Raw genomic sequence first — 27,730 nt, 5'->3', positions numbered from 1 at the left:
TCTCCTAACTATACACTATACTGACTCTCATTATCTTTATTTCTTTTAAATTAATTAATTAATTTTTGGCTGCGTTGGGTCTTTGTTGCTGCGCACGGGCTTTCTCTAATTGCGGCGAGCGGGGGCTACTCTTTGTCCCGGTGTGCGAGCTTCTCATTGTGGTGGCTTCTCTTGTTGTACAGCACGGGCTCTAGGCGCGCGGGCTTCAGTAGTTGTGGCTCACAGGCTCAGTAGTTGTGGCGCATGGGCTTAGTTGCTCCGAGGCTTGTGGGATCTTCCCGGACCAGGGCTCGAATCCATGTCCCCTGCCTTGGCAGGCGGATTCTTAACCACTGCGCCACCAGGGAAGTCCTCATTATCTTTATTTTTAGAGGGCATTACTATCATTATTATCATTAAAACATTATTCTATAGCAGGAGTGGCAAACTACTTCTCACAGGCCCAATCTGGCCCATGGCTTGTTTTTTACAGGCCACAAGCTAAGAATGGTTTTTACAGATGAATATTTGCACTTGATTGGATGATGGGGACCACTAATTTTGAACTCTAATAAAGTAAAATGTTATCCCTGTGTGATGACTAATCTTATATGTCAACTTGACTAGGCCAAGGGGAGCCCAGATAGTTGGTTAAACTTTATTCTGGATGTATCTGTAAGAGGGAATTCTCTTGCCTGTACATCTTTGGATTCAAACTGGGACATTAGCTCTGCAGATTTTGGACTTCTCAGCTTCCATGACGGCATGAGCCAATTCCTTATAATTAATGATAAATCTCTCTCGCTTTCTCTCTGTGTTGACCTTTGAACAATGCAATGTGGGGTGGGGGGCACTTGAAAATCCACTTATTGATCCTCTGTATCCTTGGTTCTGTATCCGTGCGTTCAAACAACCACAGGCTGTGTTGTACTATATTCATGCATTTTATGTATTTATTGAAAAATAATCCATGTATAAATGGGCCTGCAAAATTCAAACCTGTGTTGTCAAGGGTTATACATATCTATATCTATCTATCTATCTATCTATCTATCTATCACCTACCTCCACATATGTATGTGCATTGAAACTACTGGTTCTGTTTCTCTGCAGAACCCTGACTAATACATCCCCTGACAAAAAAAAGAATTCCATTTTTCTCATTAGTAACTTGCATAACAAAAATTTCTACTCACCTACTATTATTTTTTTTATAAATTTATTTATTTTTAGTTTTGGCTGCATTGGGTCTTCATTGCTGCACACGGGCTTTCTCTAGTTGCAGTGAGGGGGAATGCTCTTCGTTGCGGTGCGGGAGCTTCTCACTGTCATGGCTTCTCTTGTTGCAGAGCACGGGCTCTAGGCGCGTGGGCTTCAAGAGATGTGGCATGTGGGCTCAGCAGTTGTGGCGCACGGACTTAGTTGGTCCGCGGCCATGTGGGATCTTCTCGTACCAGGGCTCAAACCCGTGTCCCCTGCATTGGCAGGCGGATTCTTAACCACTGCACCACCAGGGAAGCCCCTCACCTACTATTATTATATTTTGAATTTCATCAATAAGAAATGCATGGAAATTTGTTCTCTCTTGTTATATAAGTGCATAAAGAATATTCTCAATTTTGTCTCAACCCTCAAAGCCCAAAATATTTACTATTTGGCTCTTTACATAAAATGTTTCTGAACTCCTGCACTATGGCGATGAGCCCGTGGTTGACTCTGAACTAGCTAGTTAGTTTGATCGATTGTCTATCTTGATTTGAGTGTTTGGCAGAATTATCAGTGGAATCAAATGACAGAGTAACCATACCGTCTAGCACAATTCTCCCTTGGGTGGTGTCGGGAAAAGCCAGAGCTGGCTCAAGAGGAAAACCTGTAGGTAATATGATAACTGGCGAACTGGCTCTGAGTAGAGCAGTGAGGGCTTGTAATGCTCTGGGTCTGGGTTTCCCCCAGAATGAACTTTAAGAACTACTTCCCAGAGTCTGGCTTCTTTTGCCCTGATAAACCCAAGAACATCCTTGATCCTATGGACTTATGCGTCCATAAGGGAAGCGCTCTGCCTTTTACCCACTGCACACGTCCATACTCCGCAACAGAGGAGAATGCACCCCTTTTGTCATTCTGGAAATTCATACAATTTATGAGAAAGGACAGTATTAGTTAGGGTTCTCCAGAATAACAGAACCAATAGGATGTTGGTTTTATATACATATTTATTTTAAGGAATTGGTTCATGTGAATACAGAGGCTGGCAAGTCCAAAGTCTGCAGGGTGGGCTGGCAAGCTGGAGACTCAGGGAAGAGCTGATGTTGAAGTTCACGTCTGAAGGCAGTCTGCTGCAGAATTTTCTCTTGTTCAGGGGAGGTCCACCTTCTGTTCTACTCAGACCTTCAACTGATTGAATGCAGCCCACCTACATTATGGAGGGCAATCTGCTTTACTCAAAGTCCACTGATTTAAATGTAAATCTCATCCAAAAACATCCTCATAGAAACACGCAAAATAATGTTTGAACGCACATCTGGGCATCATGGCCCAGTCAAAGTGACACATAAAGTCAACCATCACAGGGAGTAATTTAGGTGGTAGGGGGAGTGGTGGTGAGCATGCCCAGGGCAGTGGTATTCATCTGCAGCAAAACAGAAATCGTCCCAAGTGAGTAACTACTATGGGTGCTCCAACATCCAAGTGCATACTCGATATGTCTTCCTTTGGCTCTTCTCGCCCTCCTAGATTCTGCTGGAACTTTAGAGCCCTGCTCAAGTTCCACCACCTCCAGGAAATCCTCTCAGGCATTCCAGTCCTCAGCTGACTGCTCTTTGGGTTTCTGAGCGCACGTGCTGTCTGCCCACACAGTTGGATCCTTCATTATGTTCTCTTATATTGCATGTTAGTCTTGCCTTCTGGGAACATCCTTTTGATCTATACCAACAATAATGACCCAAAGTAATCAGGAAGTTGCAATTATATTCCCTTTCATCTACACTGGGCGATTCACACCCCTGTGACTGACCATCTCACCAATATGTCAAATCTTTGAAGTACCTACTTTACTAGGATGTTGGAGGATAATATGAGATAATGTTTGTGAAAGTACTTTGTCATCCACAAGGCATAGAAGATTTTTATTACTATGATACTCTGTTTAAGAAGGCAGGAGATGGGAGTAAAATGCTTTTAAATGATTTACATTTTACAAGTTTTATAGTTCTACTTTAAAAGGTTTAACCCTTCACTCCTCTGGGGAAACTCAGCTCTCAAGAGAAACTTATTTCTTTGAGGGTGATGGATAGCCAAGATTTTCCTGAGCTATTCTGATATTCTTCCATTCTGTGTTTTTGAAAGTACATTCTTTCTCAGATTTTAAAATTACATTTACTTTCATGGCATGGGTGTCTATTAGATAAATAGATTACCAGGTTCATTATATATCTGAATGTTTAAATTTAAAGTTAAAGATTCATATTTAAATGTATCTGAGTTTTCTAATTCATCAATATTTGAAAATAAATGACTTCGAGAAAATAAGAGTTTGCCATGAGTGAAGAGGACCTGAAAGACTCCTTGTGATTCTCAAAATATTGCCCCTCTCCTGGTTTCCATCTCTATCTTTAGGAGTGAAGATGAGTCCCCAGAATACTTCTGGAAAAAGTATTTTCCAGAAGTATTTTTCATACTTCTGGAAAAATCCCCACCTCTTTGTCTTCCGGGTTTTCAAAGCTCCTGCCATGGTCTACCTTGGAGGTCACCACGAGTAAGCCATCATATCCTGTATCCCTATTTTTGTTAGTCACCCAGGAAATCCAAGAATCCCAGCCAGTCCTCATGTGCACCATTTTCCTTATATGGCTCTGCAAACCCCATTTCACTCACCTTTCCTACTCTGGAGACCCTTCCACTGTGGTCCTTCATCAGCCAAATTGCCTATTTCCTCTTCTTGGAATATTCTCTGCATCTTTTTGGGCCAGCAGAAATCTGCCTCTCCCCTGAGGACACTGCTTCCCTGAAGACCTCTTATGTGGTGGCTGTTATCTACCCATTGTGAGTGTCTCTGGGCCTGCAATGGGGTGGATGCTTGCTTGTCATTGGTGGTCTCCCTCCCATCTCCTTGAAAATCCCAGGTTTGAAGCTCATGTCCTCACACTATCCCACTTGCTACTCTTTGTTGCAATAATCTATAAGTAACCCCACCTCATTCCTTCAAATTTTTGCTCCTGGATCTTTGTTACTCTCTGTGGAATTAAAACTGCTGTGGGGTGTGTGTGTGTGTGTGTGTGTAACTTTTATATCCTCTTTTTATATCCTCTGATACCCCAGCCTCTTAGCTGTTAGACTTGCTCTCCTCTAATGAGCATGTTCTTCATCCCACCCCAGCCATCCCCCTGAAAGTCATGCTCTACGATTTTCAATAACCACACCTCTTCCATCATCCCCATTATAAGCATCTTACTCTCTAGCTTCTCCCTCAGAGGTTTCTAGTACTTCACTTTTTTTTTTTTTTTTTTGCAGTATGCGGGCCTCTCACTGTTGTGGCCTCTCCCGTTGCAGAGCACAGGCTCCGGATGCGCAGGCTCAGCGGCCATGGCTCACGGGCCTAGCCGCCCCACGGTATGTGGGATCTTCCCGGACTGGGGCACGAACCCGTGTCCCCTGCATTGGCAGGCGGACTCTCAACCACTGCGCCACCAGGGAAGCCCCTAGTACTTCAAATTTTAACAGCTCTTTAGTCTCCCTGGAATCAGTAATCCATGAATCCTATCACTGTTCTATTGTCCCTCACTTCCCCACCTAAAGTCCTTCCTTTTTCATTGAGCTTAGATTTCATGATCCAACTCTCTACCTACTCTATGCCAATGCCCACACAGCTGAACTTAACTGGAGAAAACCTCATGACTGTGCTGACCGGCCTCACTCTAAATACAAAACAATGAACCTCAAGTAGACAGAGCCTGGGTACCACCTAGCAACCCTACGGCATTTCCCTATCAGATCACTCTCCCACCCCCTAAAAGGACCATCTTCCATCTTCTCATTTCTCTTCAGCCCTCCAGCACTTGCTTCTCCATTCTCATTCTCAGCTGTTGACCTTCATCTTTATTTCACTGACAAGAAAATCAATCAGGAGAGAACGTCTACACCTTTTCATTGCTGCATATACTCACCCATAGCATCTATGACTGTTTTATCTACCTGTGTTTTGTTTGTACGAACCAGCACACTAAGCTCCTTTCCAAAGATAACCCTCCACTAATGCAATAGAGCCTTTGCCTCTGGCCCAGTCAAGAACATCTCTGATTTGTTCCATCAAAACGTCCCCCTCTCCTGGATCACTACCATCTGCATAAAAATATGGAGTTTCCGTTTCCATCTTACAAAAACCAACCTATATTGACCCCACATCCCCTCCAGGTAGTGAACCTTTGCTTGCTTCCTTTCTGAGCAAAATGCCCGGAAAGGATTGTCTATTCTTTTTTTTTTAATTTAAATTATTTTATTACAAAAATTTATACAAAATAAACCATAAACACAACAGATAAAAATAAAATTTAAACAGAATTAAGCCAGTCCATAAAACATTTCAAATGAAAAAGTAATAATAAAAACCTAATCAGCTTGTTTAAATTATTCATCTTTAGATATATTACGATTATTTCCTAGACTTAAAACAGTGACCTCCATTACACTTTAAGTTAGGCTGTGAAAAACCTATTTGTGTCCACAACCTTGTACGTAAATAAGATTTTAATTGTCTCTTGATACCATCTCAGAAACCGAGTCTCATTTAAGTAATTTGGTGTTTGGTTAGATTATTTCAGGTAGATTTTGTATTCTGGATTTACGATTTTGTTAACAAATACGCAAAGACTTTGGTGATCACTTTGCAAGCATTTGTTAATCCTTGAGTTTAAGAATCTGTCTTTTAAAAATAATATTTAATACTTCACAGCCTAAGTGTAATGGGTTGTCTATTTTTTTTTTAATGTGGACCATTTTAAAGTCTTTATTGAATTTGTTACAATATTGCTTCTCTTTTATGTTTTGGTTTTTTTGGCCACGAGGCACGTGGGATCTTAGCTCCCCGACCAGGGATTGAACCCACACCCCCTGCACTGGAAGGCAAAGTCTTAACCACTGGACTGCCAGGGAAGTCCCTGGGTTGTCTATTCTTGATGTCTCCAATTCTTCTTCTTTTACATCTACTTTAATCACTCCAGTTCATGGGCACCACTCCACTGAAGCTCTTGCCAAGGGCACTCCTTACCTCCAGGAGCTGCGCTCATGTTAATTCTCAGCTCTCCTCTGACATGATCTATCAAAACTAGTGGACACAGAGATCACTCCCTTCTTGAAGCACCTGATTTACTTTGGCTTCCAGGCACCCCCTTTTCCTCCCTCACTGGCCCCTCTTCCTAGTGTCCATGCCAATTTCTCTTTCTCCACAGGAACTCTTAATGTTGGGGTGCTCCAGGGCCCAGGGCTTGAACCTCTTTCCAATCTCTGATCACTCTCTGGGTGATCTTACCAGGCTTTAATACCAGCAGTAGACAATGAACTCCCAACTTTACATCTCCAGCATGGACCTCTCTCCAGAACTTGATAACCCAGCTGCTTCCTCAACATTTCCTCTCAAACATTTAGTGGTCTCTGAGATATTACCTGTCCAAAACTGACATGCTAAAGACAAAACGTGTACCCAAACCTACTCTTTGCATAGCCTTTGCATCTCAAGAAATGGGGAATGTCATACCTCCGGTCAAAATTAGTGGAGACGACTTAGATTCTTGTCTTTAATTTCTTTTTAAAATTTTTTGGCTACACTGCACGGCATGTGGGATCTTAGTTCCCTGACCAGGGATCGAGCCTGTGCCCCCTGCACTGGAAGCACAGAGTCTTAACCACTGGACCTCCAGGGAAGTCCCCTCTTATGTTTTTCTTATGCCCCAAAACCAATCCATCAGCAAATCTTGTCAGCTCTTCCTTCAAAACATATGCAGAATCTGATTACTCCGCACCATCGCCACCACCTCCAACATATTTCTGCTCTTTGATGCCCAAAGTCAATTCTCTTCATTGCATCAGTTGGGCTTCCTGTCCTTCTCAGAGGGATAGCTCAATTCCTGACAGTGACCTACATGACCCAAGATGGTCTGGCTCCTGCTTCTTCTATGCCCCCTTTGCCGATCTGGCTTGAGCCTTGCTGCCCATTCTGTTCATCCCTGAATTTGCCCAGCATCCTCCTACCTCAGGGCTCTGCACTTGTTCCCCCATCCCACCCCTGGAGGGTGCTCTCTCCATTTGTTGGCAAGTTATCTCCCTGACAAGTCTCTGTGCCAATAGAGATGCCTTCTCTGATCAACCTATGTCAAATAATACCCCCTCTCTAGCACTTTCTTTCCCTTCAACCCCATTTATTATTCCCCCAAAGCAGTTATCAATGTTTGATATGCTGTATAAGTGTCTATACTATTTTTTTATTTGTACGTACCACTGATTCCTGCTGTAGCTCTAAGAATGGTGCTTGACATCTGTAGACATACATCTGCAGACATACATACATACATACTCACAGAGACATACACACATGTTGTACGCAGACATACATAGTTGTTGAACAAATGAATGCGTGACTCAAAGGATTAAAACGGCATCAGAAATCTAACATGGAACCTGAAAAAAAGAAGTCCCCAGATGAGAAGGTCCGGGCCAGTTTGCCACAGACTCCTCTGTGAATCTCAGGAGCCCATGAATGCTTCTGATTTTGCTCCCCCTCTAAGCAGATGGGCCCAGAAAAGAGGGGCCTGGCAAAGGCACCCTGGCAGGTTTACTCTGGGGCCCCTCAACCCTTATATGCATTGGAATCAATGTTTTCATTTCTTCCTCTCCCCGCTCCCTTGTTTTCCCTGGAAGTTGCCTAGCTTTCAATAGGAAATCAAAAGGCATTGTCTAAATGTATGCTCTCTAAGTTTTGGTCTGGACTGGAAACTGCAAGATGTATTTTAGTGGAGGGTGTTTTTTGAGCAATTTAAGGCTAGATTATAATTTGGTTTGGATTTACAGAAAGAGCAGCTCCGTACTTCCAGACAAGGGACAGCAAAGACTTCTGTAGAAATGTAGGCTGAATGAACTGAACCACAATCTCAGACATTGCCAGCAGGCGTTGACACCAAAAGGGGGTCTGGCACCTGTCCTGCGTGGCCGGCTGCTTTGTCCACTGGCAGCATGTGAAGGACACACTGTCTCTAGGTGTGCTGCAGGCTCCTCCCCAGTATCTGACCCACTCGCTTCTGCAAATAACCTCAGGTCTTCTCTAAAACCAGAGCTCAAAACTTTGTGGGTGTTCTTTCTTCAGACTCCAGAACTTGCAGTTTTCCCATGACCTCTTCAAACTGTTAGTGGGGTGAAGGTGGGAGAGAAACACAGCTTTTCATGCTGTTTCCTGGTTCTCAAAATAAGTTACACCAAAAAGGGAAAGAACAAACTTTAAAATGTTTTCTGAACTGTCATTTGATGATGTGTTCTGTCATCTTCAGAAAATAGGTACGTTACAACCACGTTAGGGAGAAAATAAGTTAAATAAAAATTCCAGCAGCGAGCCTGAAGGCTATCATATTGTCACTCAGTAATCTGTTTCTGAAAAATCCAAATGCATTTTAGTAGGTCTGCAAGCTTTCAACTTTCTGGATCACATACCACATGCAGTACACCCCAAAGAAACAGTCAAACTGACACACATTCTAATTTAGACACCGAAAAGTAAATCTTCTATTGTTTTTGAAGGTAAAAAAATGACAGTTTTGCAGCTTCTCCTGAAAACTTATCTATAATTATGCTTCGTGGTGGAAAGAAAATATCATACTTGTTGTGCACAACACTTGAGTTTTGAAAGCTACTTTTGATTAATTCATTCATATTTTTTATCAGTAGGTCAGGAAGTCTGCTTTTCAGAGCTTGCATCCACATTTATGCAGCAAATCTTGTTTTATAAGACACATCAGGGCTGAGCACAGGGAAATCACCACATACAAACAGCAAGTTTTACAGTGAGGGCTTCATTGGATTAAAATCTTTGGCTTCTTTGTGGGATGTTCGTTCCTCTTGAATTTCTCAGTTCTCTCAAGGCCAAGAGAAAAATCCAGACTCTTTCTACCCCTCAGACTCTTCTTGCATCTGAGAAATCCTGAGGGGTCAGATCTGGTCGGGCTCTCGTGCTTACCCAGAATGCAGAATTGGATGCCTTAGCAGGGTCTCCAAAGGCAACATTGTCGTCATGAGAACAGACCTGTGAGTGTCCACTGAGCTCAATCAGCAAAGGAGAGGGAGAAAATGACAGAACTGAGATTCCGTGAGTGACTATTACTTCCTAGGTGCTGAAAGGTGCTTTATCTATATTATTTAATCAAGTAAGTCTCATTTAAGACAAACGAGTACGCCATGTAATATGTACAGTCGCACAAAGTCTCAGAATGTTTACACGTGACTTCCGAGTTTCTTCTCTTTCTACTTTAAACTGTACGCCTGAAGTTTACAGAAACTGTTTACATTTGATGCTTCTATTTTCTTTGTTTTAATAACTGTGTGTGGCTTGTATCTCATCTCTCTTTCTCTATAAGAATTCAACAAGTATACAGGCATACCTTGTTTCATTGTGCTTTGCAGATATCGTGTTTTTTTACAAATTGAAGGTTTGTGGCAACCCCGCTTCAAGCAAGTCTATCCACGCCAATTTTTTTTTCCAATAGCATCTACTCACTTTGTGTCTGTGTGTCACATTTTGGTGATTTTCACAATATGTAGAACTTTTTCCTTATTATTATATTTGTTATGAGTGATCTGTGATCAGTGATCTTTGGTGTTACTACTATGACTTACTGAAGGCTCAGATGATGGTTAGCATTTTTTTAGCAACATTTAATTAAGGTATATACATTGACTTTTTAGACATTTGCTGTTGCACACTTAATAGACTACAGTATAGTGTAAATATAACTTTTACATACACTGGGAAACCAAAATATTTGTGTGACTTGCTTTATTGAGATATTTGCTTTCTGTGGTGGTCTAGAACCAAGCCCACAATATCTCCAAGGTATGTCTGTATTCATTAGAAAGTCTTTACCTAATACTAGGTAACTAATATTAATTAACAAAATCCTAATTAATAGGGGCGGTATATCTCAAAAGAGACACTTCCCCTTGTTTAATATTTCACATGTACTTTAACAGTAGGAAGATACTATCTAAAAAAGCAACTCTAAATAAGGATGTTAACTAACCCCTTGAAAAACACCTCAATACTCCACTGCGAACAAACCTTGCACGTAAAAATGTAGAAATCCTCTGTGTTGCATTTGGAATCTGATAAATATTTATTATCAATGTTGTTTGCTTTTAATCTATTCAGGATATCATTTCTGCAGCTTCTTAGTAGTTAAACAAAAATGGCATTTACATTACAATATTGCTTGCCAACAATCTCATTTTCTGGTTTAGTCAGCAGCCTTCCATGCTTGATTAGTCTTTAATTATACAAATACCTACATATTAAAAAAAGTTTTCTTTTTTCCATACTTTGAGCGTGTAATTATTTTCTCTTGCATGCAATAACCTTTAATTTTAGGATTAAGCAACTGATTCTTTTTAGTATGGATGGGCCTTCTCAAGTGTTAAAGCAAATTTAGTTATCGTATTATGAGAAGAATTAACTTCGGGAAACCTCTCATCAGTGCATTTGACAGCACTCTCATCAGCTGTTATAGAAAGTACTGGGTATATCGAAAGAGAAAGCAAGACTTCATTCCTGTAGGATTTTTTCCTGTTTCTCTCTGTCTCTTTGCTCTAGGAATGAGATAATTTAAGCAGTTAGAGCCTGCAATATGCCCATTTTCCCATTTCCATAAATTAGGGCTGAGAGAGGATGTTTTACATAAAAATATTTTAATACAAAATCTTTCTGAAGTTCTAGTAGGGAAAACAACAAAGTGCAAATTTTATAATCAAAGATTTTTCTCCACAGAATGTTTAAAAATATACGAGTATCTCGTTGGGTTAGATGCTGTTTCTCTCTACACGCCATGCCTAATACTTGGGGCCAATGAGAAGGCCAAACATCAATGAGACTTAGAAGTGGTACCTCCCTTTTTAAAACCAAACAGCATAGATGGGGAAAATCCTTTCTATACTTCCTGACACATTGCTGGACACTTATTCCATATTAGATTCCCTCTCTCTCTCCTAATAAACCCAGGAAAAAATCATCCATTTCCTTATGGGAGTCATCTCTAGGAGTAAACCAATCTGAGAACTTCATGGCGTTCAAATAGCCACATTAAATATGGACCATATTCTAGGTTCTGTATTAGGCATGAAGGACACACAGGTGAATAAGATGCACAGATGCATTAAACCAAGCCTAACGCAGTTAGACTTTAGTCTGTGTTTAAAGCACTGCCAGGGACTTCCCTGGCAGTCCAGTGGTTAAGACTCCGCGTTTCCAGTGCAAGGCGCACAGGTTCGATCCCTGGTTGGGGAACTAAGATCCTGCATGCTGCACAGCATGGCCAAAAAAAATAAAATACAGGGGCAGAGAAGGCTGTTTTAAATAGAAAATTCAAATAAAGAATAAACCACTATTGGTTAAAATCTATTAAAAAAATAAAGCACTGCCAAGAAGATATTTTAACTTTCCTCCATCATTTATTCCAAGGTTTAACTCAGCTGGTGATGAAAGCATCTTCCTCTCATACCCAGTTTTTATACAGAAGTACATTTCCTTTCATCCTTTTCTCAGTGTTGACCACAGAATCTCAGAGTTGGACAGGACCATCAAGCTGACGTACTGAAACGCAATGTTCCTCTCATTCCTGATTCCTTGTATTTCATCTATATTTTTTTTCTCTCTGGAGAATGTTTATAATGATGTGCTTGAAAAGGTCCTTTTCCATTTATTAGGTTATGCATTCAGTGGGACTTTCAAAGAGATGACATCCTTCAAATCTGAGAAGTTTTCTTGAATTTTTTTTTTTGTTTTTTTTTGGTATTTCATCTCTTTTTTTTTCTTTCTCTTCTGTTGGTTAGAAGCTGGACCTCCTATTCTCTCCCTGCTATTCCCTCCCTGTTTTACTTACTTGTTCTTTCTTTTTTTTTTCCCCCACTTCTTTGTCCTTCTGTGCTACATTCTGAGAGATTTTCTTTACTTTTGAAACCTTCTCTGAACTTTAAAATTTCTGCCATAATTACTTTAACTATTACCTAAATGTTCTTTGAATTGTTTTCTCAATGTTCCTGTGTGTAGCACCTATTCTGTGTTTTGTAGATAAACCGTGTTCTCTATGAATATTCTCTAGGATACTAATTTTGAAGTTTTTATATAGTTTTTCTCCTTCCTGTGTTGTCTCTATTTTCTATGAATTCCTTTTCCCCCCAGTCTGTTTTGGTTTGGTTTCTGAGTTCAGACAAAGGCATTTCTGAAATACTGAGTCATTCTTTGTTGTCTTTTCATATATAAGAATAAGGCAGGGACCTGGCTATGTTTTTGGAGGTATTGATAACTGAGTCTTTGCTCTCTGATTAGCTATGCAGTTTCTCCCAAGAAGAATCCACCAATTACCGGGGCTGGGAGGGAGTGACATAGGGAGATGGTGAGATACCTGCACATTTGAACACCTGTGTACAGACCTGAGTGGCCCAACAAGGCCAAGTCTCATTATTCAGGATGTAACTTTCCCTTGATACCCTGCTCATCAGTAAGGACTCCACCCCAGCATACAGCCATGTCTATGTCTCCACGTCTAAACTGGCTCATTCAGTTTCTCACGCATTAAACTGCTGGAGAGATAGTTGCCTGTCTCCTTGAACTGGGGAGGGAGCTGAGGATCTCAGTGTTCATCATACAGTCATTAACCAATCCCTCTGTTTTCCCCAACATGCTCTTCCACCCTCATCTTTCACAACAGCTGGTATCTCCAACCCCCAAGACTTCTGAGGGCTCCAGAGCTGCCCTGCTCCTTTCTGATCGTGTTTCTCGCAGGCCCTTGGTATTTAGCTTTCTCTGCTTAGTTAACTCCTCCTCCTGCTTTTCCAAAAGTTTGTTGACACTTCTTGTCCACTGCTGTTTTTTCTCCACTTCTCTTTGCCCTTATAGATTTATACGATTAAAAACATTTTTCCCTTGGTACCATTGTAGTGGGGTTTCAGGAGCATATAGAGATAAATGTACTCAAAGTATTTAATCTACCCCAATTGAAGAGGAAGTCCTCTTTTTTTTTTTTTTTTTTGCGGTACGCGGGCCTCTCACTGTTGTGGCCTCTCCCGTTGCGGAGCACAGGCTCCGGACGCGCAGGCTCAGTGGCCATGGCTCACGGGCCCAGCCGCTCCGTGGCATGTGGGATCTTCCCAGACCGGGGCACGAACCCGTGTCCCCTGCATCGGCAGGTGGGCTCCCAACCACTGCGCCACCAGGGAAGCCCCCATTTTTTTTTCTTTTTGAGAATTGGAAGGACCTTTTCTATTTTTGGTTTTCTAGTACATTTTGTAGTCTTTATAACCCCTCAGATATTAACAACTATCTTCAGTTACTTAATCTTTCAGCTGAAAATCTGTTTCTTAAGATATTGCGTCTTAACGCATCAACCCCTTTTCTGTGTACTGCCCCTGAGCCTTAACTAATCTATCTTGATCTAACACATTGTTCACGATTCTATAGAGCAGGCGTTCGTTCGGAAACTTTGCTGATCATCAAAGCCACTGGCTCTACCCCCGAAGACTCTGATTTTGTAGTTCTTAGGTTGGGTGAGGGTAATCTCCATTATTAAAGAATCCCTGGGTGATTAAAACTTTTTTCTTTAATTTTTTCTCATGGAAAAATTTAAACAATATAAAAGAAGACATAAGAGTATAATTAACTCCCATGGACACATCACCCAGCTTGAATAATGACCCACTCATGGTCAGTCTTCTTTCATCTATACCCACCCAACAACCCCACCCATATATTAGTTTTGCTCCCATATCCTTTTAGAAGAAATTCCAGACATCCTATTATTTCATTTGTAAGTATTTCAGTATGTATCTTCAAAAGACATTCTTAAGAAAATGACTACATACCACCATCACACCTAAAAATATTAAATATTAAAAATAATTCCTTAACATCATTAGATTTCCAGTCAGTGGTCACATTTCCAATTGTCTCATAAATGTCATTCTTTTTGCTTTTAACAATTTGCTTGAATTGTAATCTAAACAAAGTCCACATAATGAAATTGGTTTCTGTGTCTTTTGATCTACAGGTTCAATCCTCCGGACCTTCCTCCCTCTCTCTCTCTCTCTTTTTCTTACTATTTATTTGTTGAAGGAATCTCCCCATGGGGTTTTGATGTGTGGCCAATCTGGAATCAGGACTGCTCTGAAGCAGCCTCAGGAGCCACCCAGAAGGAGAAACGCTGGAGCAGTCAGTGCTCTGGACCCCTCACCTTTGTTTATGGAACCTGTGCCCCTCCTTCTCCACGTCCCCTGCAAAAACCATTTAATAACATTGCATTTTATGCTCTTGTTCACCTTGAGATTTAAAAAAAATTAGTTCTCCTTTCATATGTGTGCATGATTTCTTTTCCTCTCCTTACAATATATGTGTTTATCCTTCTTGAGCATCATCTTTTTGGGGGATGGGGAGTCTCTCTGTTCTAAATTATAGTTCTGCAAGCATGGCGCTGGGCACCTCAGCCAGGATCCAAGAACAATCCCATTAGGTTTTTCCAAATCATTTGGAGGAAGAAGGTGTCTCCTATGGCCCTTCATCCAAGGATTTTCTTGTCTCATGTAGGATCACATTTTGAAAACTTATTAGTTAAGTTGTCAAGTGGCAAGAAGACAATATATTCATAAGAACTACTAGTTCCATATTCTCAGTAAATTAAGAAGACATCCAAATGTCTTGGCTTTTGTGGTGTGTAGTGGAGTAAAGTCAGGGGGGAGGCAGCTTGGGTAAACACTGGAGGTGGCCTAGTGAGCATGACTTGGGCTAAGTTGCCCAAATAACTTACTGTCCCAAATAGGACCGTTCTGAGAATGGAATGGTCGCTATTAGTAACTGCACTGGACAGACAGATTGATGCAGAAATTCTCTTGGTTAAAATAGCATGTGTGGTCCCCCAGGTTGAAGCCAGACAGACTCAAATCCCAGCTCCATCTCTGACAAGTTCCCAGCTTCTCTGAGTCTTGGTTTCCTTATGCCTGTAAGTGATTGCCAGGCAAGTAGGAAAACACATACAAAACACCTAGCACTGCGCCTTGAGTGTGTTGAATGCTCAACAGTGGTTTTTTTTTTTTTTTTTTTTTTTTTGCGGTACGCGGGCCTCTCACTGTTGTGGCCTCTCCCGTTGCAGAGCACAGGCTCCGGACGCGCAGGCTCAGTGGCCATGGCTCACGGGCGCAGCCACTCCGCGGCACGTGGGATCTTCCCGGACTGGGGCACGAACCCGTGTCCCCTGCATTGGCAGGCAGACTCTCAACCACCGCGCCACCAGGAAAGCCCTCAACAGTGTTTTTATTTTGTAAATCATGTCATCATTTTTCTACTGGGAGATTCTGTATGTATTTGTCCACTCTACCAGTGGGGCTCGGGACAGCCAGAGTGTGTCACCTGACAGTCTCTGTCCAGCGCTGGGGGCCTGAGGTGCACCCACAGTGGGAGATCCACTTTCTTTGTCCTTGGTCTATCTGCTTTGTAATACTTCCATGCTTTGAAAAATATGATTTAACTCACAGATCAGTCGGATCTATAAAATATTAAGAAGGACGTGGAGCTCTACAGCCCACGATTCCTCTGACCAGGGCCCCATGGACCCGGCTCCCGGCCTGCTGCTCCCAGGCCTTCTCCTCTATTATATTCTGGATATCAAGAACCATCATGCATTGTTGACATGATGGGGCAAAGGAAACAAAAGATTAATTAGAAAATGGTCCTTGCTTTGTTCCTCCCAAATGAAAGAAGCCGATTTCAAGCAGTCTAAATGAAGCCTGCATTTCCCAAAGCCCATTGAGAAGACAGTGCAAAGAAATATAGGGTGCAAACAATTGCAAAGGAATCACAGTCATAATAAAATCTATTTACTTATGGCCCTTACTCTATGTGCCAGGCATTGTCCTAAATATAAAAATAAATAGGTAACATTTCTTTCATTCGGAATTGTTATCTTCATCGAGTCATTCTGCAAATAAATTTAAGATAGCCAGGTCACAGGCACTTACAGATTTGTGAAATGGGTAACCGTTAAACGAGAAATCATCGCTTACCACAATTATTGACAGTCCTGGGATGTACGAAGGTGTGAGACTTAGTGTCTGTTCTTAAGGGGCTTGTAATTCAAGCAAGATAACAAATTTGTCCATTAAAAAAAAAAACAACAACCAAATCACTGAAATTGCACAGGCTAAGTGCCCATCATGTGAGTTCAGAGAACAGAGCAAGTATCGAGCGCTGGGCAAGCATGGGCGCTTCGGGGAAGGAGTAGGGGGTGACGGGAACCAGGAGGGACCTGGTGAGAAGAGTGGGCGCTCCTGGCAATGGGCCCAGCACCCGCAGAGCCAGGCAGGTGGCTGCATGGGCGCACCAGGCACTGGAAGAGGCTGAGGGCAGTGGAGGGAGAAGGGAGACGGGTGAAGGGTAGACAGAGCACCCAGGCTGAGAAGACCAAAGGAGGGCCTCGAGCACGAGGGTGATGTGAGCAGAGGGTTCTCTTAGGGAGGTTTGCTTGCTGGTGCTTTGCAAAGTGGATTGGATCAGGGAGAAACCAGAATCATGAAGACCAGATGAGGGAAAAGGCGGGGCCAGACCAGGTGGGAGAATGGAGGAAAGTTCCAGGCCCCTCCGACGTGGAGCTCTACAGCCCACGATTCCTCTGACCAGAGCCCCGAGGACCCGGCTCCTGGCCTGCCGCTCCCGGGGACAAGGCTTTTTCCCAGGGTAAATCCTCCAGGAACCGCAATCAGTCAGTTCATCGGGGGAGGGGGGGGGGGGGGGGGGGGCATGCTTCCTTCCAACCATTTTCTCCCTCCCTCTTTCCCTTTCTCTTCAGAATTCTCTCTCCATTTTGGATGCGACAACTTAGTCAGCTTTTAATACATTATTTTGTTTCTCAGTTTAATCGATGTGTTAAACTCTTCATTTGATGTGCGTTTTCAGCCGCCTGGGTAGTGGTATAATGCTGGATCTTGAAATCCCCTGCAATGCGTGTGTGTGTGGTGCAGCCGGGGGGGAGTGTGGGGGTTGGCATTAGTGTTTTTGTCTTTTTAGACTGTTGGGGAGGACGTTTAGCATTTAGGAGCTCATCCCAGTGTGTTGGGATGCTGGTAAATCTGCTTCCTGAGCTATTATACGTCTAAGAATCCCCACCTCTGTCCCCCTGCAGAGCTAGGTCTTTCAAAGAAGTGTTCTTCAAATTCTTCTGACCTTGCCCCATAGTAAGAAATACTTTTAACAACCCAAGTCAACACATACATACATACATACAAAAATATATATGCGAATAAATCTCTCTATATCTATATATCTACGTCTGTATGTAACTCTATGTATGTCTCTATGCATATAATTTAAACAAAAGCCCCCCTTTTTTTTCTTTACAAAATTCTTGTTACAAACTACTAAACCAATATAATAATCATTCAAAATATAGTTATTATATCCTTCCCCAATCTGGGCATGTGGTCCCACCTGAATCTTCATTAGGAACCATAGAAAGGTCCAGAAGATGCAGCCTCTTGAGTGCCAAGGCCACCTTGTCTTCTATGACTGCCTATCTCCCTCATTTACAAAATGTACCAGATTCATTCCTGGTGGAATGGAGAAAGGATTGGGGGCCTTTTCAGACTGGAGATAAAAGGGTATAAGCACCTAGTCCAGGGATGAATAAATGGGATTCGGACAACCCATCATAAGGTCAAAGAGGAAGGTCTTCCTGCCAACTATTGACTGGGGAGAAGGCCTCCTACTCCTGTTCCTTCCCAGTCACCTCTGTTTCAGGATGATTTCCCCCAGGTAGGCTGATCTAGTTCCCTGATCAAGCAGAACTGGTTGGAGAGAGGTCCTACGCTGCCCCTAAAATCTAACCTTTGATTATTTCCATGGAGTGTCTAGACTGGGGTGTGCTTTAGGGCCCCTTCTTTGTATTGCTGATAGGGAGATGGGTTTCGTGAGCACTGCATGAGTCACAGCTCAGTGTCAGGGCTAGACACTGGAAAGAATCTGGACTCTCTGATATGTTTTCTTAAAAAAAAGTTGTATTCATTGTCGATGGACACAGGTTGCTTCCATATCTTGGCTATTGTAAATAGAGCTGCAATGAACATTTTGGTACATGACTCTTTTTGAATTATGGTTTTCTCAGGGTATGTGCCCAGTAGTGGGATTGCTGGGTCGTATGGTAGTTCTATTTGTAGTTTTTTAAGGAACCTCCATACTGTTTTCCATAGTGGCTGTACCAATTCACATTCCCACCAGCAGTGCAAGAGTGTTCCCTTTTCTCCACACCCTCTCCAGCATTTATTGTTTCTAGAGTTTTTGATGATGGCCATTCTGACTGGTGTGAAATGATATCTCATTGTAGTTTTGATTTGCATTTCTCTAATGATTAGTGATGTTGAGCATTCTTTTGTGTGTATGTTGGCTATCTGTATATCTTCTTTGGAGAAATGTCTATTTAGGTCTTCTGCCCATTTTTGGATTGGGTTGTTTTTTTTTTTTGATATTGAGCTGCATGAGCTGCTTGTAAATTTTGGAGATTAATCCTTTGTCAGTTGCTTCATATGCAAATATTTTCTCCCATTCTGAGGGTTGCCTTTTGGTCTTGTTTATGGTTTCCTTTGCTGTGCAAAAGCTTTTAAGTTTCATTAGGTCCTGTTTGTTTATTTTTGTTTTTATTTCCATTTCTCTAGGAGGTGGGTCAAAAAGAATTTTGCTGTGATTTATGTCATAGAGTGTTCTAAGTGTCCATCAACAGATGAATGGATAAAGAAGATGTGGCACATATATACAATGGAATATTACTCAGCCATAAAAAGAAATGAAATTGAGTTATTTGTAGTGAGGTGGATGGACCTAGAGTCTGTCATACAGAGTGAAGTAAGTCAGAAAGAGAAAAACAAATACCGTATGCTAACACTTACATATGGAATCTAAGAAAAAAAAAAAAAGGTCATGAAGAACCTAGGGGTAAGATGGGAATAAAGACACAGACCTACGAGAGCACGGACTTGAGGATATGGGGATGGGGAAGGGTAAGCTGTGACAAAGTGAGAGAGTGGCATGGACATATATACACTACCAAATGTAAAATAGATAGCTGGTGGGAAGTAGCCGCATAGCACAGGGCGATCTGCTAGGTGGTTTGTGACCACCTAGAGGGGTGGGATAGGGAGGGTGGGAGGGAGGGAGACGCAAGAGGGAAGAGATATGGAAACATATGTATATGTATAACTGATTCACTTTGTTATACAGCAGAAACTAACACACCATTGTAAAGCAATTATACTCCAACAAAGTTGTTAAAAAAAAGTTGTATATTCCATTCCCACCCAGAACACAGGGCATGGGGTAAAGTGATGTTTATTTTAAAATTAGAATACCAGGACCATACCCTCCTGGGAACAATGAGCTCTTACAGGCTGGGTTTCTTCCTCCTCTGTTGTGACACTTTAGATTATTTCAATCCACGCCCGAGTCATAGAGGAAGGTTGGCAAGGAGATTTTTCTAAAGGTTTTTTTTCTCCTGGCTTAGAGCCAAAGGTTTTGTCCTCTGACCTTTTGATTCCCATTCTGCATCTAATCCATGTCAGGTCACCACAAGTAAAACTAAAAGGAGGTTAAGTGGAAAAACCAAAAGCCAAAATCCCAGCAAGCACAAAGCCCCAAGCCTGCGGGCTCAGTTCTAGAAGCTCATCATTTTGAAATAGTGGGATCGCTGGGGTAAAAGACTAGTTCTCGTTTACCTCCCCCCCCCACCCCCATTTGTCTGGTGCCTGATTTGTTTCTAGTTGCAGCAGGGAGGTCAGAGCAAGCCAGGAAAATGAATGGAATCAGCCTCCTGCCGGGCAGCCCAGAGCGGGCGGGTGTTACGGATAAGCACAAAGCCAGCTCCCTTTCCTGGGCCGGCGCCGATGTAACTCACTGGAGTGGCAAATTACATCAGACCTACAGCTGTAACCCGACATTATGATTAATTTGATCAGTAATTTCTCCTGTTTTTCATTTTAATCGGTGTGACTATTCTGCTGTGGCAGGTCTTTCAGATCTAATTAAGATAAATTTCCGAGTAAAAGACTTGGCAGACTTTCCGAGTCAAATCCAGGCATCAAGTGTGAAGACCTGCCGTCCCAGTCAATCACCTTTGGGGAGGGCCGGGCGGCATCCAGCCATCACCCATTCACACTTAAGCAAATTCATAATCTCCAGCACTGCTTAGTCATTCTCTCAAAATGTCCCAGGCAGAAAAGGAAAGAAAGGAAAGCCCCAGACAATGTCATTTCTCCCTCTGTGCACACACTCCACTGATTTGCCCAGACTACATGGATAACCCTGTAAGTGGACCCTTGACTGAATCCCTGAGTTGGTGTTTCTGAAAAAGATTTTAAATATATATGTGCATATGTATGTACCAAAGAAACACAGAGATGTCTACACACAAATATGGAACACGCATACATATAACTGAAGATTTAAAGTCTACAGGGACTTCCCTGGAGGTCTAGTGGTTAAGATTCCTCACTTCCACCGCAGAGGGTGTGCGTTCAATCCCTGGTTGGGGAGCTCAGATCCGGCATGCCGCGCGGTGCAGCCAAAAAGAAAAACAAAACAAAAACAAGATATAAAGTCTACATACACACATAGGGTCTAATGCAAGCCCACAGCCAGCCATGTGTTGGATGCACACTGGCAGGGTTTAAGGGTATTTTCCCAATTTGTTTTCTTTTAGGTCAACCCATGCATTCATATATGCGTCCTAAGGCTAGTGGCTGATATCTGTACAAGTTCAGGTAGGTCTCTGTTCTTTGAAGATGAGGATGTTAATGAGCAGGACCTGCCTGTTGGATCAGGCAGACATTGGGCTGGTGTCAAGGATGTGCCTGAGTTACTGGAAATACAAGATGACACTTACAGGAAATATAAAACGACAGCCAAGAACTTCAGAAGGGTGGATGTTTTTGAAAACTTTTCTCGCATTTACGAGGAAAACACTGCCTCACCGTGAGGGCACAGCTCCCAATTATCATAAAGCAAATTCTCCATTCTAACAGGAATGGCCATCTCGGAAAACAAACGTGGCTGGAGTGAAGATGCTGAATTTGAACGTCATTTTGTACACGTTCCCACACCCCTGATTAAGAGCGTCGAGAAGTTTTACAAGTTGCACTATAGGGTTTTTCACCAGCAACTACATTCTGACTCTGGGTCTGAATGATTTTTGCCACCTGTTTTGCATGTAGCTTGGCTTTTGCTCTTGAAAAAGTGTATTGAAATGATGATGGAAGAGGAGACTCCCTGCCCCTCAAGACTGAGGCACACAGTCTCAAGAGCACTTTCACGGCTGCGTGAAAGGCAGTGGCAGGAAAATAGGTAGCTGTGATCTTTGTATCTGGTTATGTAGCAAGGCGATCTAGGGTCTAAAAACTGGAAATAAGACCTTCTGACTTCTCACAGAGATCCTGTCGGCTATCTCAGCTCTAAGGTAGTTAGTGACCACAGGCCACTTTCATCTCTTCGTACTTGAGTTTCAATTTGGTGGAAATGCTTTCAACAAAACTAGTGTATTTACTAAATAAAGAGAAGATGTGGCTGAGTCCTCACCCCCAACCTCAGAGTTACTGGTTCTTGAGCCATGTAAGATCAAGACTGAGATCAGGAAGAAAGACCAAGACAAGAAAGTAGGAGTCTTTCTGCCACCAGGGCATCTACCTCCATCTTCATCTGCAAGGAGAGAAATCATTATGTGATTTAAGTGAGACCTCTTTTCAAAGATGGACATGCCACAGTGAGAAAAAGACTACAAAGAGGCAGATTCGCACAGTGGACAAGGTTTCAGGTCAGGGAGACCTCGGTTTGAACCTTGCCTCTCATAGGTCCTTCCCCCTAACTTCCTCATGTGTGAAATGGCACTAGTGGGGCCTCAAAAGTTCATGGAGTAGAGCTTTGCTACTCAAGATATGGGCAAGGGACCAGCAGCATGGGCATCGCCTGGGAGCTGGCTGGAAATGCACACTCTGGGGTGGGCTCTTTGCCCCAGAGCTACCGAATCAGAGTCTACATCTGTCAAGGTCCCAGGGGGATTCACATGGAACGAAAGCTTGAAAAGTCCTAGTATAGATTAGATGAGTCAACAGTTTAACAGCAGTTGGAACATCTAACAAGCTCTCAATCAGCAGCAGTTGTTCTTGTTTGGAGAGAATGTCAAACATTCTGAAAGGATTCTCTATTTCCCCTGTTACAATTTGAGTATCAGATGTGAATCACCAGGTTTGAGATTCTTCTGCAAATACTGGCTAATAACCCAACTTCAGAATTGGAAAGAGGCTCTAGTGGATAACTATATACACACACACACACACACACACACACACACACACACACATATACAGATATGGTTGTTTTCATTCCATGATGGGCTGTGAATCTGGGGAGGGGCAGGGCAGAAGTAACACGTTTCATTCTTTTGAGAAATGAAGACCTAGTTTTATTGTATCGCAGAAGCAAAGTTAGCGCCAACTCATGCAGCCAACAGATCTGGTAAAAAGCATTTTGTATAAACAAGAGGTAGGAATTTGCTCTTTTAGAAATGAACAATTGGGAGCCTATTTATTGATATAAGACCACAGGCAGCTGTCCTGAACCCTGGCCCCAGACTGGAATCTCCTGGGGAACTTAAAAAAAAACGCTCTTACCCATGCTTCGCCCCACTCAGGTTCAATCAGAATCTCTGGGTGGGACCCAGGCATCGGTATTCTTAAAAAACTCCTCAGGCAATCCCAGTGTGCATCCAATGCAGAGAGCCATTGACACTGAGTTTGGAAATTGTCTTTTGGGAAAGAAAGTAAAGGATGGAACAAAATACAGTGGGTGGTGTGGGCATGGCCCCAGCTATTTGTAGATGGTGTGGCTTGGGTGTGTCCAAAAGAGGGAGGGAGTCAAGCGAGGGAGGGAGTCAAGCAAGGCAGGGAGATGATGGGCCCCTGGGGCCTAGAAAATATTTGGTTATATGGGGTCCTTCTGGTATGAAGACCCCCACTTCATCACTTAAGGAGAGTCACTAGGAATGAAAATGGTGTGCAGGTTGTACCTTGAAGATGCTTAAAATGAATCCACTGTGATTGTTACATGCAGGGAGCTTGGAAACTACCCCATCTTTGCTTTCTGCCTTTAATAACTTTCTGCCTTGTCCAGGTTGGTTCCAAGGACCATTTGGTTTTTGCCCTAAATTGTTCAAATTCCTTCCATGGGGTGCAGAATACTGCAGGTGATATAACCTACTCTAAGGAATGTTACTTTTTAGAACCTTAGACAAGAGCACAAGACTATTTTCCCTCTGATTTAAAATATAGACATTTCCAAGCCAGCCAGGCTCAGGAGACCTTTCCTTGGGGGAAGTGAGAGGATTTCTCTGAAATCTTAACCTCTCTGAAGCCTTCAACATTGCTTTGCTCTCTTTAAATGCCACATGCATAACCTCCCAGTGCAAAGGACAAACAGTTCAACAAAGAGCAGCCAGCCTCTGGGGGGGTACGGAGTCCAGCTGAGAAGAAGAAGGAGATCCCTAACTTTACTTCCTTTTTATGTCAGTTAAATATCTGCTGGGTAGAAAACTAAGTGGTGGCACCAGGCGGATCCCTGTCAAATGACAGTTCAGACAAAATGCATCGGGTTGGAAAGGTTGCATTGATTGGAGCCCAACTGGGCCTTCAGACACTAGTTCCCAGAAGAGAGCTGTCAGCATACAAATGCACCACTGCGTTCATCTGTGGCCTTGCAGGCATCCCCACTGTGTGGCTGGCAACACGGAACTGCCCTTTCCCGTGGATGGCCACTCAGAGGGGCAACTGAACTTTTGCCACATGGGTTCCTCTTATGCATGAAAAAAGAGACTCTGGAACTGGTCTTCTCAATATGGCGCCTTTCTCTATCTTATCTCTGCACTCTTAGGGCCCCAGCATTCATGTTTGAAGCCAGAATGCCCAATTTACTTCTCAACAGTGGGGGATGAAAGAGAAGGAAAACACCAGTGCCTTGGAGGGTCTTTTTTTATTTTTCTTTTAAATAGGAAACAGAAAAAAGAGCCAGGATGAGAGCTTTATAACTATGACAATGCCTCACAGACAAAGGGTTTTGACAGCCTGGTAACCTAGAGGACTTGGTCCTGGCTACAGATTTTAGACTGAATTGACCTGTTGTTTGGAATCCAACCCCTCTTAAAACACAAGGGTGGAGATCGAGGTTGTCAGGGTATTGGGGACTCTCCTGACTCCTGGAAATTCCTCAGTCACAAGACAGGAAGGGTGGAGATGAGGGGAGGGGAGGGTGTGCCCTCTCCCTGGCCTATTGATTCCATGGGTTTGCCAGGGCCTATATGGTCCAGTGGTACCCTGCTCTCACTTCTCCACGTCTGGCATGGGGAGGCATGATTCCAGGTGCAGTGGTGTGTGAGCAGGAGAAATGATGGACAGTGAAGAAGAGGAGAAGGGAGGAAGGACCGTCTGAAGGAGAACGTCTCCAAGACCTCAGCCGCCATGAGGGGCACCCCAGCCAGACCCTCCTTCGTTTTTTCGACTCAATGATTTTGCTTGTTGCCAACTGTAAGGACCATCCTTGGTTTCGGCTTTCCCTGCTCTTACTTTGGTTTGAGTCTTTCCTTCTCTTCTTTCCCCAATCTTTCTATACTTTCTTTTCTCCACTGTCCAATCCATTGGATTAAATGTGTGGATTTTTCCATGATGTTCTAGGTAAGGAAATGCAAGGTTATTTTAGTTGTACGGATTGTACAATAGAGAAGGAAGCCTTAGAGCAGTGGTTGCTAAAGGAATTTCCCATGGGATATTAATCAGTGTTATCTGAAAAAAAATGGTTCAGTGGTTACATAAGTTTGGGAATTTCTTGGTTAAATAATGTTAACTAGACATCTTTACTACAGAATGTCTTTTAGCTTTTAGTATTATAATATTCATCAAGATATACCCAGGAGGCTAGGGTTGTCGTGAGTGGCTCTGAGGAAGGCCAGTTCTGGGGGCGTCTTGGGCTCGCTGAGGGGGCACCTCGGGAACGATGGCAGAAGGAGATAATCCCAGCACCAACCTGCTGACTGCAGAGACTACAAGTCTGGAAGAGCAGCTTCAAGGATGGGGAGAAGTGATGCTAATGGCAGATAAAGTCCTCCGATGGGAAAGAGCCTGGTTTCCACCTGCCATCATGGGTGTGGTTTCTTTGGTGTTTCTGACTATCTACTATCTAGATCCATCCGTTCTGTCAGGAGTTTCCTGTTTTGTTATGTTTTTGTGTTTGGCTGACTACCTTGTTCCCATTCTAGCGCCTAGAATTTTTGGCTCCAATAAATGGACCACTGAGCAACAGCAGTGATTCCATGAAATTTGCAGCAATCTAGTAAAAACGCGACGCAGAGCTGTGGGCTGGTGGAAATGCCTTTTTACATGAAAGGAAGAAAAGCCTAAAATGTACTTCATGGCCATGATCATTTCTCTTGCTGCGGTTGCTTGGGTGGGACAGCAAGTCCACAACATCTGTCTCTCCTACCTGATAGTGACTTTCTTACTCTTGCTTCCTGGACTAAACCAACATGGAATCATTTCGAAGTACATTGGAATGGCCAAAAGAGAGATAAAAAAGCTTCTCAAACAAAAAGAAAAATGAATAATGCATCTGCTTTATTCAGTGTGATTAATGGCATATACATTGTCCTTGGGGACAGTGTCTGTTATGCTGTCTGGATACTAAAACATTACAGATGTAGCTCTTTGCTGTCCCTCATTCTGCCCTTAGTTAGTAGAAATTCCGACTTGCCAAGTAAGGCTGTATGCCCAGTGTCTTCATGGGTGTGCTCTCATCCGCTGGCCTTATATGGACAACTCATTCATCATTACCACTCGTCTTGGTTTTTCTCACCCAGGGTTAACTGAACTCTTACTTTTAAAATAATATAGTGGTGAACTTCATCCTTTAGTACAGTTAACAGTGGATTGGGATAACTGTTCAACTTGATCTTTGCTTTAGCTGGATACAAGATAGTGGTCTGTGACTACAGGAAGCTGGTTCTACTGTCTGCTTCCACACTCTGCTTAAACGACTGTCTGGCTTCATGAATACAGAAACCAAGTTTACCGCTTTTGATGAAGAGACCAATTAAGATTCACTCCTCATTCTGTTTCGATACTGTGGGAGAAGAATCCTCATGGAATAAAATGAAAGGAATTCCATGGCCTAGTATGTGTTGGCTTCTCCCTTGTGCAGAATTTAGCAATTTGTTGGAAACATTGATCCTTCCTCCCAAATGGGGAATCTGACAGGCTTAGAACTCTTGTTCCCGTGCACTTAAACTTGAAGTTAGTATATCCTTAAAGGCTTTTTAGTAGCAGGCTTACGCAAGATGGTATTTAGGATTTTTAGCATACTTTTTAATTTCAGATTTTCAGCTAACTGCAACTAAAGTACATACATAATAGGTTAAGAGTCATGTCTATGACCTTCACTCCAAGACCAGCCAATAAAGAACAAAACTCATCCTGTGTTTAGTCAAGATCCATTTCAGTAGAAAATCCTACTAGTTTTTCAAGACCAGAATAAGCCTTTAAAGGTAAGCCTCAAGATTCTCACTTTATGGTAACCCTGGCTGCTTTTGGTCCCAATAGATGGAGTAGTTGATGTCTGTAGGAATGAATCTCTGAGGGCTGGAAGTGTGACATATTTGGGAACAGTTCTCAAACTGATTAACTAGCTGTAATATAGTTTTGTGAATTTATTGCACTGATGCTGTAAAACCTGGACCTTGTGGTATATCTGTTCCTAAATAAGTGCTGTTTTCTCCCCTTCAGTATTGCTGTAAAGAGTGGCACTCATGTAGCATATGTTTGACTTTTCTTTTTTAAGGTTTTGTATACAAACGACCGTAATTTACATGTGTTGCCTCATTGTAAATAAGCTTGTCTTCCTATCTGGATTTTTGTGTGTATGTGTGTTCTGCCAATTAACTACTTTTGCAGTTTTAATCCTGTATTATTTCTTCTACTTTGTTTTGTGTAAAAGGGGAAAAATAAAAAAGCTGGAATCCCAAAATCTATGGAATCCATTTTCAATAAAATCTCTTTGGACTAGAATTTTGTAGAAGACACTTTGAGAAATGTTGCCTTATAAAATGCTGGAAGCCAAAGAAGGAAAAAAAAAAATTTCACCCACAGCCCAAATGAACATTGCAGAGAGGGTAAAGTATAAACGGAGGTGCTCTGAGGTCTGACAACGACGCTGAGGAAGCTGTTTCAACTTTCTAACACGCTTATTTCCTTGAATCTGAATGAAGATGATTTTTGCCTCTTCTGGGTTGTTGGGAGAAGAAAATGAGAGGCTGAAGTCCTTAGAGAGTATAAGATACCGCTGAAAAATGCTAATGATTATCAGAACTGTGAACCTATGAGGCCAAATGCATGAAATAATGTATATAAAAATGCACTTTATAAATTTCAAAACACACTGCAAATATTAGCC

At 42.5% G+C, this 27,730-nt stretch overlaps 1 protein-coding gene and 1 pseudogene across 2 annotated transcripts in view; one reads left to right on the top strand and one right to left on the bottom strand.

Annotated features, from left to right (window-relative positions):
* POU6F2 (POU class 6 homeobox 2) overlaps positions 1–27,730 on the bottom strand; it is a 363,025-nt gene that overhangs the window by 84,432 nt on the left and 250,863 nt on the right. The gene's annotated exons all lie outside the window — the stretch shown is intronic.
* LOC113629494 (ADP-ribosylation factor-like protein 6-interacting protein 1 pseudogene) lies at positions 25,279–25,900 on the top strand (annotated as a pseudogene).

The sequence above is a fragment of the Aethalodelphis obliquidens genome, unplaced genomic scaffold (genome assembly GCF_003676395.1).
Source record: "Aethalodelphis obliquidens isolate GAN/ISIS:26980383/991018 unplaced genomic scaffold, ASM367639v1 scaffold27, whole genome shotgun sequence".
Classification (NCBI taxonomy): domain Eukaryota; kingdom Metazoa; phylum Chordata; class Mammalia; order Artiodactyla; family Delphinidae; genus Aethalodelphis; species Aethalodelphis obliquidens.
Note: the sequence above shows the minus strand (reverse complement) of the source record. Positions and strands in the feature narration are given on the sequence as shown.